Below are 13,167 nucleotides of genomic sequence, written 5' to 3' on the forward strand. Positions count from 1 at the left end.
TCCGGATCTGATATACTTTTTTCTACAGCTAAGGTCAACCCTTACAAAAGAAAAGGAAGGCTTCCTTTGTACCTTCCATGACTTGAAGAACTAATACAATTCTTTCCTGATTCTGTAACTTTGTCCCAAGCATTTAAGACTGCAAATCGACCCAATGCCAAAGTTTTCTCATCATATACAGACTGCACCTCTGTTTCAGCAAAATAAACTTTATCAAGCAGCTGATCTTTAAAAGCTTTCTACCCCTGGCTCTATTTTACATGCTATCTCCCTCACCTCTTCTCTCCACCATGAGAAACATTGTAAATGTGATGCAAGTTCTAGTATTGCTTTTTGCCACATCCTTCCAGTTTGGGGGGCTTATGCTATTATTAATAGCCCCCAAAGTAAGGATTTGTTGTAAAAATGGCAAATGCATTCCAAAATTACTGACACTTTCCTTAAATTTTGTCTGGTCTAACACATCCATGTATTGCCATTTGAATTACTGTAACCTGTTGATGATCATCTTCTAGATATTTTTGTTTTGTACTAACCTGATATTCTAAAGTTTGTTTTCTAATAACCTTTGATTGGCTTCCTTTATCTTCTGTGTCTACCTGAGTATTTCCTTCATTGAGATTTTAAATTCCTCCCTTAAGGTCTGTGTCTGTGCTTCATATCTCTCCTTGGGTCCCTGCTCCTCATTCTGAGTTTCTGTATTCTCTGTTCAAGGTTCTGCCATCGCATTTTAAATTTTTCATAATATTGTAAACCTGATATTCTGCTGTCTATTTCATTTTGATTGATTAATTTTAAAAGGATATTTCCCAAGTCTTATTTCCAATCCTCATTATATTCTCTTTGCTCCTTAGTTTGATCTGTAAATTATTGTATTTTTTGTTCTTTTCTGTTTCTTATTCTGAAGTATAATTTCCTGAGTCTTCATTTCTAGTGTTTCCTGTAGGAAATTCTAGGAGCTTTGTAATATCTGCAATAGCAAAGAAAAGAGATAAATGCAAATATTCTACCAGAATATTTTCCTGAAAATGTTCTAAAAATTGTAATATGAATGAAAAATGAAGAAAATCCCTTATTCATGTGATAGAAAACTTACAGACAACAGGAATATCTGTAAAAGAGAAATTGGAGATTCAGGGCACAATATAATGATGGCATCAATGTAAAATAGGTAAAACGTAATGCCTTGAATATTAGCACATAGCATCAATTGGGTAATAAATATGGGCATAGGAATACATGAATTTTCAGGAAGTAATCAGGACATTTATCAAAGCATGTCATTTTTTGACTCCTGCCTCTGACCTACAGGTTGAGTATTGTTTTCATTTCTACCAGCAACAGATCATATATTCCTACTCCACTGACAAATGCTGTGCATTAAAATTCAATGGTAGGAAATACATAAAATGAGTGTCTATAATGGAATTATTTTTCTATGTGTATTTCATGGGTACTGTAGAGGAGCTCACTCTAGAATGGGAAGAATAACCCATGGTTGTACATACTTCCATCATGAAGTAAATATAAGCACTAGGACATCAAATGTAAATCTTGGAACTGACATTTCCTCAAATACACACCTGATTCTGAATAGACAGTTCCACACTTTTGGGCCTTCCATTCAGTGTTTGCTGTCACTTGGTTCATCACAACATTTTGAAAGTAGATAAGCTTAAATAACAATGTGTAGTGTTCAGACACTGGGAATCTTGAATACTAGAAGACCATAGCATTCTAGCCTAGCATTCCCTGGGAAAGTCTCTCAAATTTTACATTGCTCTACTGCCATATGTATTGGCCTATTGTCACATCTATGTGCTGTAACAATGTACATCTCACTCCAGTCATCTTGTCCTATCCCTTACCATTGAAATAGGTGACATTATATTAGTATACAGTAGTACTAAATATCCATAGATTAAAATCAGGAAAGCATGGAATAATATTTTTCAAGACCTATAAGAACATAACAGGCAACTGTAAGGTTAAATCCAGAAAAGTGGCTAGTAGTATTGACAATGTATAAGGTACATTTGAACATAGTAGTACACTGAGCCATGTTTTTAAGTCAAAAACCTACTTAGATAATAAACTGACAAAAATGTGCAGAAAAGAATAAGACATAAATTTTATGAGGTCTTAAGAAATAAGATATTTATTATGAAGAATGAATGACTATAAGAATACTAGGAAATATTCCTCATGTACAACATAGTAAAGTTCTATCCCACACAAGAAACTGACAACAATACGAACCATATTTTTCTACTTACAATGTCAGCAAGCCTTCTAGATTACAAGACCTAAGGAATGCAGTCTCACAAAGAATAGAATTTCTTTGACCAATCATCAGAGAAGTTCACAATAAAACCCTTGGTAGAAATCAGAATAGATAAAAAAGCTATATCTACGTAATGAAGAGTATTATTTGCGAATCTTGGTTTTCAGTTCAGGAAGAAGAAATTCTACAGAATTAAACAGACTGAATATTATGTAGGGATAGTTGAACCTCTTCTGACTTAGGGTTTGATTCATCCCATGGCACACAACTTTAATCACTATGGTTGAAACACAAGAATGCCCTTAATTCCCAACAACAAAAGGACAGTTAATACATAGAAGGAAGCACCCATGCTTGAAAGTGTTGTCTAACTAAATGGCAGAAAACATGAAATGTCACAGAAAAAATCTGAGAGAACCAGATATGCACAACTCTCCTGAGTTGAGAGAAGAAAGGGAAGCTACTTAAGGGCAAGAAAGTCAGCACAGGAAGAAGACAATAGTAAAGGAATGCAGTAGAGGACATGGGCAGCAGTACAGTACAGATGAGAGATTAGAGCAACGGTGAGGGGGAAGGAAACAGTTTTACTGGGAGAGTTATACAGATGTAGATTGAAGAGAGAATAAACTAGGGACAGGTAAAGACAGAATGAGCAAGGGAAAGAGGAGCCAGAAGATTTTTAAAAATTGCTACAGTTAATTTAAGGCCAAGCAGAGCAATTCAGTGTCTCAGAAGAGAACAGATTGAATAAGGAAGATGGGGGAGGAGTTTGAGTTGGAACAGCTGAGTTGAAGCAGTCAAGTAAGATTTGAGAAAGAACAAGAAAGGGAAAGATTATTTAGCAGGAAATTTCAGAGGCTGAAAATACTCTAGGTCTAGATAAGGTTTAGAGGTTAGAGGCTTCCAGGACTAGATCAAGGTAAATAGAGAGAGGGAGTAAATCTCCTAGACAAAAATTACAATAGGAAAATAAAAGTTACTTTTACAGGCTTGTGAAAAATCTAATACCATTCAGTATAAAACATTCTAGAATGTAAGAAGAGTAGAAACACTTCTCAGAATACTAAGGGAAAGAGACTCGAAACTAAACCAAACAATAGAGAAAAGTTTAGCAGTAATTATCCCACTCTAATCAGAACTAATTCAACACACGGTATCAATGAGAACACAACTCAAAGACTAAATATCACTTAGACTGGACAGAATATGTGATTCAGAAAACAAGTGCATCTTCTGAAGAAAAGCAACTCAGCTCAGATCATTCACTCTGTCAACAAATATTGGGGATGGACTCTGGTGGTAGCCTTCATAGTGTCAGAAACAGCTATGCAGACTGGGTCAGAGTTATCCAGGGCTAGACCCAGATTTGTATCCTCTGTGCTACAATGTCCATCTGCCAGTCAAGGCATGGACAGTAGTATCATGGTGGCAAGACTATCTGAAGGTAACAGAAGATTTTGTTGTTCAAGATGAGGCCAGCTCCTCAGGAAAAAAATACATACATATACATAGATTAAATTAAGAATCTGGCTAAAATCTAATAGTGAATGTCACGTGCCCTAGGACAGAATCCTCTACTGATATTTGCTTCATGTGTAAATGGCCCTTACCAAACCCATTGCCTGATGCTGATTTTTTATTTTATTTTATTTTATTTTTTATTTTTTGGTTTTTTTTTTTTTTTTGGATTTGGTTTTTTCAAGACAGGGTTTCTCTGTATAGCTCTGGCTGTCCTGGAACTCACTCTGTAGACCAGGCTGGCCTCAAACTCAGAAATCCACCTGCCTCTGTCTCCCAGAGTGCTGGGATTACAGGTGTGTGCCACCACCGCCAGGCTTGATGCTGATTTCATTCTGACTAAAAGAAACTTTGTTTTTAATGGGCAGCCCTTAATTCAGAACCTCAAAACTAATAAAATATTGACAACAACCGATGGTTGACTGAAGTGGATATCATCACATCTAAGACAATTCTCACTGAAATTTTCCAGAATCACTAATCAAATAGAATCTGGCAAAATCAAATTCATGTTTTGTTTCTAATGACAGTTAAGCCGCACTCCACCCCACCCCTTGTTCATTCATTCTAACATATGTGGATCCTTTGTTAGAGTCTCCTTGACCTTTACTATCCTGTGCTCTTAGTTTTGATTTATAGTTATGCAGATGTGGCTAAGCATATGGAGACCTGAAAATGGGAAAATAATTTTCAACAAGAACCTGGAACTTTTTCATGGGACACAAATGAAAGGTGCCAACACCAGGTAAAAGGATAAACATGCAGGAAAGAGAAGATATCGTCAAAATGTCTCTTTTTTTAAATTTTTTTTAGTTTATTGATATATTTATTTACATTTCAAATGATTTCCCCTTTTCTGGACCCCCACTCCCCGAAAGTCCCATCAGTCCCCTTCCCTCCCCCTGTTTTCCCACACAACCCTTCCCACTTCCCAGTTCTGATTTTGCTCTATACTGCTTCACTGAATCTTTCCAGAACAAGGGGCCACTCCTCCATTCTTCTTGTACCTCATTTGATGTGTGGATTATGTTTTGGGTATCCCAGTTTTCTAGGTTAATATCCACCTATTAGTGAGTGCATACCATGATTCATCTTTTGAGTCTGGGTTACCTCACTTAGTATGATGTTCTCTAGCTCCATCCATTTGCCTAAGAATTTCATGAATTCATTGTTTCTAATGGCTGAATAGTACTCCATTGTGTATATATACCACATTTTTTGCATCCACTCTTCTGTTGAGGGATACCTGGGTTCTTTCCAACTTCTGGCAAATATAAATAGGGCTTGGAACATGTATCCTTATTACATGCTGGGGAATCTTTTGGGTATATGCCCAGGAGTGGTATAGCAGGATCTTCTGGAAGTGACGTGCCCAGTTTTTGGAGGAACAGCCAGACTGATTTCCAGAATGGTTGTACCAATTTGCAACCCCACCAGCAGTGGAGAAGGGTTCCTCTCTCTCCACATCCTCACCAACATCTACTGTCTCCTGAATTTTTAATCTTAGCCATTCTGACTGGTGTAAGGTGAAATCTCAGGGTTGTTTTGATTTCCATTTCCCTAATGACTAATGAAGTTGATCATTTTTTCAGATGTTTCTCTGCCATCCGAAGTTCTTCATGTGAGAATTCTTTGTTTAACTCTGTACCCCATTTTTAATAGGGTTGTTTGGTTTTCTGGAGTCTAACTTCTTGAGTTCTTTATATATATTGGATATTAACCCTCTATCTGATGTAGGATTGGTGAAGATCTTTCCCAATTTGTTAGTTGCCGATTTGTCCTTTTGATGGTGACCTTTGCCTTACAGAAACTTTGTAATTTTATGAGGTCCCATTTGTCAATTCTTGATCTTAGAACATATGCTATTGGTGTTCTTTTCAGAAACTTTCTCCCTGTACCGATGTCCTCAAGGGTCTTTCCCAGTTTATTTCTATTAGCTTCAGAGTGTCTGGCTTTATGTGGAGGTCCTTGATCCATTTGGATTTGAGCTTAGTACAAGGAGACAAGGATGGATCAATTCTCATTCTTCTGCATGCTGACCTCCAGTTGAACCAGCACCATTTGTTGAAAAGGCTATCTTTTTTCCATTGGATGTTTTCAGCCCCTTTGTTGAGGATCAAGTGGCCATAGGTGTGTGGGTTCATTTCTGGATCTTCAATCCTGTTCCATTGATCTGCCTGCCGGTCACTGTACCAATACCATGCAGTTTTTAACACTATTGCTCTGTAGTATTGCTTGAGGTCAGGGATGCTGATTCCCCCAGAATTTCTTTTGTTGCTGAGAATAGTTTTACCTATCCTGGGTTTTTTGTTATTCCAGATGAATTTGATAATTGCTCTTTCTAACTCTGTGAAGAATTGAGTTGGGATTTTGATGGGTATTGCATTGAATCTGTATATTGCTTTTGGCAAAATGGCCATTTTAACTATATTGATCTTGCCGATACATGAACATGGGAGGTTTTCCCATTTTTTGAGGTCTTCTTCCATTTCCTTCTTCAGAGTCTTGAAGTTCTTGTCATACAGATCTTTTACATGTTTGGTAAGAGTCACCCCAAGGTACTTTATACTGTTTGTGGCTATTGTGAAGGGGGTCATTCCCTAATTTCTTTCTCAGCCTACTTATCCTTTGAGTATAGGAAGGCCACTGATTTCCTTGAGTTGATTTTATAACCTGCTACTTTGCTAAAGTTGTTTATCAGCTGAAGGAGCTCTCTAGTGGAGTTTTTTTTGGGTCACTTGGGTAGACTATCATGTCGCCTGCAAATAATGATAGTTTGACTTCTTCCTTTTCAATTTGTATCCCTTTGACCTCCTATGTTGTCGAATTGCCTGAGCTAGTACCTCAAGTACAATATTGAAAAGATAAGGAGAGAGGGGGCAGCCTTGTCTGGTCCCTGATTTCAGTGGGATTGCTTCAAGTTTCTCTCCATTTAGTTTGATGCTGGCTACCGGTTTGCTGTATATTGCTTTAACGATGTTTAGGTATGGGCCTTGAATTCTTGTTCTTTCCAAGACTTTAAGCATGAAAGGATGCTGAATTTTGTCAAATGCTTTTTCAGCATCCAATGAATATACCTTTTTCTCAGCACCTCATGGTACCTTCTCCAAAATCGACTATATAATTGGTCACAAGATAGACCTCAACAAATACAAGAAGATCGAACTAATCCCATGCCTCCTGTCCGATCACTATGGTGTAAGAGTGGTTTTCAATAGCAACAAAAACAACAGAAAGCCCACATACACATGGAGGCTGAACAATACTCTACTCAATGAAACCTTGGCCAAAGAAGAAATAAAGAAAGAAATCAGAGACTTTTTAAAATTTAATGAAAATGAAGGCACAACATACCCAAATCTTTGGGACAAAATGAAAGCAGTGCTAAGAGGAAAACTCATAGCCCTGAGTGCCTCCAAAAAGAAAATGGAGAGAGCATATACCAGCAGCTTAATGACACACCTGAAAGCCCTGGAACAAAAAGAAGCTATTTCACCCAGGAGGAGTAGAAGACAGGAAATCATCAAACTCAGGGCTGAAATCAATCAAGTGGAAACAAAGAGAACCATACAAAGAATCAACGAGTCCAGGAGCTGGTTCTTTGAGAAAATCAACAAGATAGATAAACCCTTAGCCAGACTGACCAAAGGGCACAGAGAAAGTATCCAAATTAACAAAATTAGAAATGAAAAGGGAGATATTACAACAGAAACTGAGGAAATCCAAAAAATCATCAGCTCCTACTACAAAAGCCTATACTCAACACAACTGGAGAATCTGGAGGAAATAGACAATTTCCTAGACAGATACCAAATACCAAAATTAAATCAGGACCAAATAGATCATCTAAACAGTCCCATAACCCCTAAAGAAATAGAAGGGTTCATAGAAAGTCTTCCAACCAAAAAAAGCACAGGACCAGATGGTTTCAGTGCAGAATTCTATCAGACTTTCAAAGAAGATCTAACACCAATACTCTTCAAACTATTCCACAAAATAGAAACAGAAGGAACCCTACCCAATTCCTTCTATGAAGCCACAATTACGCTGATACCAAAACCACACAAAGATCCAACAAAGAAAACTTCAGACCAATCTCCCTTATGAACATCGATGCAAAAATACTCAATAAAATTCTTGCCAACCAAATCTAAGAATACATAAAAACGATCATCCACCATGATCAAGTAGGCTTTATCCCAGGGATGCAGGGTTGGTTCAATATATGGAAATCCATCAATGCAATCCATTACATAAACAAACTCAAAGAAAAATGTCTCTTTTTATCTGAGGATTTCAGTTTACCCTAGAGATGTGAGAGTCAGTCACACAGTAAACACACATACGGAGTCCCTTTTCCACCACACTGAGGAGGAGCAAGGAAGAATTTAAGAAAAATATTGTGAGGCACAGAATGTAGACTGTGAAAATTCTCCAAGTGATCTCTCAAAAAAGCCCTGAGTGAGGGTATAAGCATTCTCACCCCTGCAAGAAGTCCACATTGCAGAACTAAACACACCTTGCATGTGCATGGGCAGAGTGCTTTTCATGAACCATGGAGACATTTTGCTTAAGTAAGTGAGCATAATTATTTCCAAGGTGCTGTCTAATTTTATCTCAAGATATACTAACTTTTATATCTGTAAATATATCTTGTCCTGATATCATCCTCTCACAGGATGCCTGGGCTGAACCTTGGAAGGATTCAAAGAAATTCCAGGGAAAGGCTAACTAGGGTGCCTATTAGCATATCAATGCAGACTTTGTTGACTCAGTATTTTCTTGGCTCCTGGTTCCTTATTTGGCCAGGCTTTTCCTCAATAGCGCCCTCCCACTTCATGACCTGGTTCAGTCTGTACCCAACCAGATACACTGACTGTTTCCTCCCTCACAATGAAAAGCCAAGAATTGACCTCTAAGAACCACCAGCCCAAGAACCAGGTAACTTCTTGCAATGCCGCAGGTTGCATGTCTTAGGAAAATAATAAGGCCTCATGGGAAACTACAATGGACTATAAAACTGTCTGTAGGGTGTGACAAAAATCCATCTCTTGGTTAGGATGTAATATTTCATAAAGCTTGCCCACATGGTGGAATTGGTTTTTCTTTGGCAACACTCAGGGTTAACAGAACCTACAACATATCTTCTCCACAGGTGTAACTTGCTGAATCCTTTCTTCATTTTTCATTCAAATCTAAGGTATAATATTAATAACTAAGCCTATGAAGACACATTTCTGAATAATGTATTTACATCAAAGACATGTAGTGTTAAATTAAAGGAGAGAATATCTTTGCTTGGTTAATATTTACAGCCATATAATGGTGCATTATAAGGATTAATTTTCTAATTCAATCAAATCTGCACTGGTCCCCCATATGACAAATATCTACAAAGCTCTCTCAGGATGCCTATTCAGTTCCCTGGAGAAAGGAAAATGAAATGACAAATGGAGGAACAAGGGAGTTAATAAAGTGTGAATGAATTTGAATTTGAGGAGCTTTATTGAGGCTTTTGCAAAGACAACAAATATACAAACTCCAAATACTGCCAAGGACCTAAGAAGTTATTTCAGAAAAATGTTCTGGCAACCATAAATTTAATTAAAACCTCACCATAAACACCAGTCAATAGGAGGTTAAACTTCCTGACAATGTAAGATATGCACAACAGAGTTGTGAGACTGGCAGCAGAAAATGCACCCCTGCTCCACACCCCTGTTCTACTCCTGCCCATTTCCCAGCCCAACTGCTTCTCTGACCTGGCAGGGGACAGGACGAGCTGCTGAATGTCCTAGGGGGCAAGCACAGCAACTGCAGCTTAAGGAAGTTTTCAGGTTCCACAAATATGAGGCACTCATCTCCAACAATGACTTCGTGACCACGAGGCAGCAGAGATGCATGGAGAATGCTGGAATGGCGGAACTTCCTTTCACTCCAGCCACTCCTTCTGGACCCGCCCAATATTCAGCAACTTCCTGTAATTCTTCTAAGCCCACCTACTTCGGGACCTTTTAATTAATTAGATTCCTAACACTTCACATCAAATTTTGTTGTTTTGGATTTTTGCTTGCTTGTTTGCTTGTTTAATTGATTGTTCCTTTGTTTTGATTTTGCCTTTTTTCCTTTTTTAATTAATTAATCTATTTATGTATATAAGTACACCATAGCTCTCTTCAGATACACCAGTGAGCCAACCTGTGGTTGCTAGGAAATCAATTCAGGACCTCTGGAAGAGCAGTATGTGCTCTTAAACTCTGAGCCATCTCTCCAGCCCAGGAAATAGCCTTTTATAGTTTTTTTTTTTTTTAAGATTTACTTATTTATTATATGTAAGTACACTATAGCTGTCTTCAGACACTCCAGAAGAGGGAATCAGATCTCATTACAGATGTTTGTGAGCCACCATGTGGTTGCTGGGATTTGAATGCAGAATCTTCAGAAGAACGGTCAGTGCTCTTAAATGCTGAGACATCCAGTTTGACTTTTTCTTAAATGCATATAATCATGGACAAAGTCCACCCTCCCCATCAGGAACCTCTCCCCCAACTCTTCTGCAAGCTGCCTTCCACACAACTTCCCAGGACCTAATCTGCACAGTTTCCCTCACAAGATTTCTGCCATCCAGAAATGGATGTAGTGGACCCTGCACCTGGGTTCTGAACCCTTCAGATACAAGTGATCTTGCCTAACTTCTCCCACTGAGATACCAGGCTCCTCGAGCTAAAAGCTCATATAACTGGATAATCTCTCTAAATTCTGATGCTCAGAACAAATACTCAAAGCAAAGTAAAACTAAGATAAAATGTCCTTGGCTCAAACCACAAACCATACATGTATCCTATAATTATGGCAATTTTCATGATGTCCAAGACAAAGAATTAAAAACCCAGAGATATGAGCAAAGAGATCAAAGTTTGTAAACCATGTAAATCAACTGAAAGAGGACAGAAACAAAATGATTCTTGGGTAAGAAAATAATAGTTGATGCCTGAAAGAAATGACGACAACATAGGACATGAAAATTGAGTTCAATGGGTGCTTAAAACGCTAAATTAATTAATTAATTAATTAATTAACTAATTAATTAATTAAAAGACACTGAAAAGAAAATGCGGTAAGGCAAAAAATAATAACTCATAAAGAACTTATAGGAGACAGATTATCAGACTTGAAGCAAAGGAAAAGGAGCTGAATGCCTCAGTCAAAAAAATTATGAATTAAAATGATATTAGGTTAAGGCACAATATTATTTATTGCTTGAAGGGAGAGGTAATAAAGAGAAACTCCTTTGGAAAACTGTCAATATTTTTATCAAAAACAGAAATAAAAAAAAGAAAGAAAGTAAGAGAAAGAAAGGAAGAAAGGAAGGAAGAACAAAAGAAAGAAACAAAAAGAAATAAAGGAAGAAAGAAAGAAGGAAGGAAAGAAGGAAAGAAAGGGAACTAGAAATAGAACTACAATATACTGCACTGTTTTTCCATCTATTCATAGAGTTTTCTGTTCTCTATAATACTCTATGTACACCCACGCATATCTGCAAAGGCTGGGAAAAGCAGCTAGAGAATTACCCAAGTCTCCTTAGAGAATATAGCTAGGGATTCAACTCTTTTTATGATTATAATGAGTTCTAGGATTCTTATGTAACCTCTGAGGTTGAAAATCTGTTGTAATGATTGTGACAGGTTAAAGTGGATTCTAGCTCAGCATGGAGGTGAGAGTTGAGAAGCACAAGGCCAGACCTGGGGGTCTGCCATTAAAGCACAGGGTTCTGAGCCCATGGACACCTTTCAGATGGCAGCACTACTTGTTGCCCATCGTGGTGAGTTTATATTTTCCCACATTATGCTTATGCAAAAAGTCACAAGTTAATTGATCCAGCATATGTGAATAGATTAAACATAATGGTGATTATTGATGCACTGAGGTGAGTTAAGGAAAAAATGAGAGCCTTTCCCTCACAGGCATTTAGCTGAGTGTGAGTCCAAAGTTGAATTCTCCACTTCATGTTCCCTGTGCTTTCTTCCATCCTTGGTATGCCTGTCAGTTAGCCTAAACCTGTAACTTCCTCAAGGTTGCTTTGTGTATCTCTCCCTGTGTGTCTGCCTTCTGTCTCTGGGTGTGTGTCTATCTGTATACTCTGTTTGTATGTCTGCTGGCTATTTGTATGACCATGGATGACCTTAAGAAAGAGCTTTGCAGTGTTTATGAAATGTGAAGAAAACCATCACATGGGGAAGGAATGGGATAGTGTACAAAAATCATTAACAGAGTTTTAAAAAGTATTATTAACAGGCTCTAAGTGATCAAGACAAAAATATTTATAAACATCATTGCTTTTCAATCAATACCCATAAATGGTATATTTATTTTGGAGGGTTGTTTTAAGCCTCTGTAGTTCATGCTTTCAGCAAATGACATTCATGCAGTTTCTGGGCAGAAATTCCTTCATCTGTTTACCTGTGTTTTCTTCTATTTCTTTCATTGAGTTACTGATATTCTCCTTGAAGGACTCTATTACCTTCATGAGATAGTATTTAAGGACATGTTCCTGAATTCCAGGTGTGTTGTTTTACTCAGGGCATGCTGTGGCGGCAGAACTTGGTTCTCATAATGGCCACAAATACTGGCTTCTGTGGTATATGGTTTTACACATGCCTTTCTTCATCAGGATATTCCTGGTGTTGTTGGTCTAGGTGATTGTCTGGGGTCTGCCTCTTATGACCTTGTGTTGCTTCAGTTCTCCTGGTAGGCCTGCAGCCCTGGCTTTGGCTGACAACCTGTGGGGCCTTCCAATGTGGGTGTTTCACAGGGGAAAAGAGAGTTCTGATCTGTTTCCCTGGCTGCAGTAGATCTCCTGGGAAGCCTTCATACTGTTTTGTCAACTGCTCTGAGTGCAGCGGGATCTTTAGGGTAGATCAACTTCTCTGAGCGCAGTGGGTTCTCAACTGCTATGAGTGGATTAGGTTCTCTAGGATAGATCAGGAGATGGTGTCTTCAATGGAGCAGGCCAGCTATGAGTCTGCCCCACTAGAAAGGACCGGGTGGCATCAGGGTTGCTTTTCACAAACTGAAAATAAGTCTTCATTTCTAAAGATAAGACTGACACAACTCATTGTATATAAAGAGGTTAAACTGGTGCCTGCAAGAACATTGACTCTTATGTTCTAGTGTCTTACTTTTGGGAAGATACTTTGCAAGATACACAAAGTAAAATATATACATGGAACCAACCAAAAATACTTCAATCTATAATTCATACTTCCTCCAAAATATGCTAGGTCAATGATGTCGTGAACATATTGGGAATATCCAATTAATATCTGGTTTGACTTAAATACAAAAAGCACCCTTGTTAAATGTTA

General features: G+C 38.0%; 1 protein-coding gene across 8 annotated transcripts in view; it reads right to left on the reverse strand.

Annotated features, from left to right (window-relative positions):
- The window catches only part of LOC127681612 (zinc finger protein 420-like), a 662,660-nt gene that overhangs the window by 293,074 nt on the left and 356,419 nt on the right, over positions 1–13,167 (reverse strand). Inside the window, exon 1 of one of the 8 annotated variants that reach the window (XM_052178070.1) lies at positions 9,565–9,594. The exons of 6 other annotated variants lie outside the window; for them this stretch is intronic. The gene's annotated coding sequence lies outside the window, so the exon portion shown is untranslated. Of the gene's footprint in view, positions 1–9,564; positions 9,595–13,167 lie in introns of those variants that run through there. One more of the 8 variants, XM_052178076.1, reaches the window with a different exon arrangement.

This window comes from Apodemus sylvaticus, chromosome 3 (assembly GCF_947179515.1).
Source record: "Apodemus sylvaticus chromosome 3, mApoSyl1.1, whole genome shotgun sequence".
NCBI lineage: Eukaryota > Metazoa > Chordata > Mammalia > Rodentia > Muridae > Apodemus > Apodemus sylvaticus.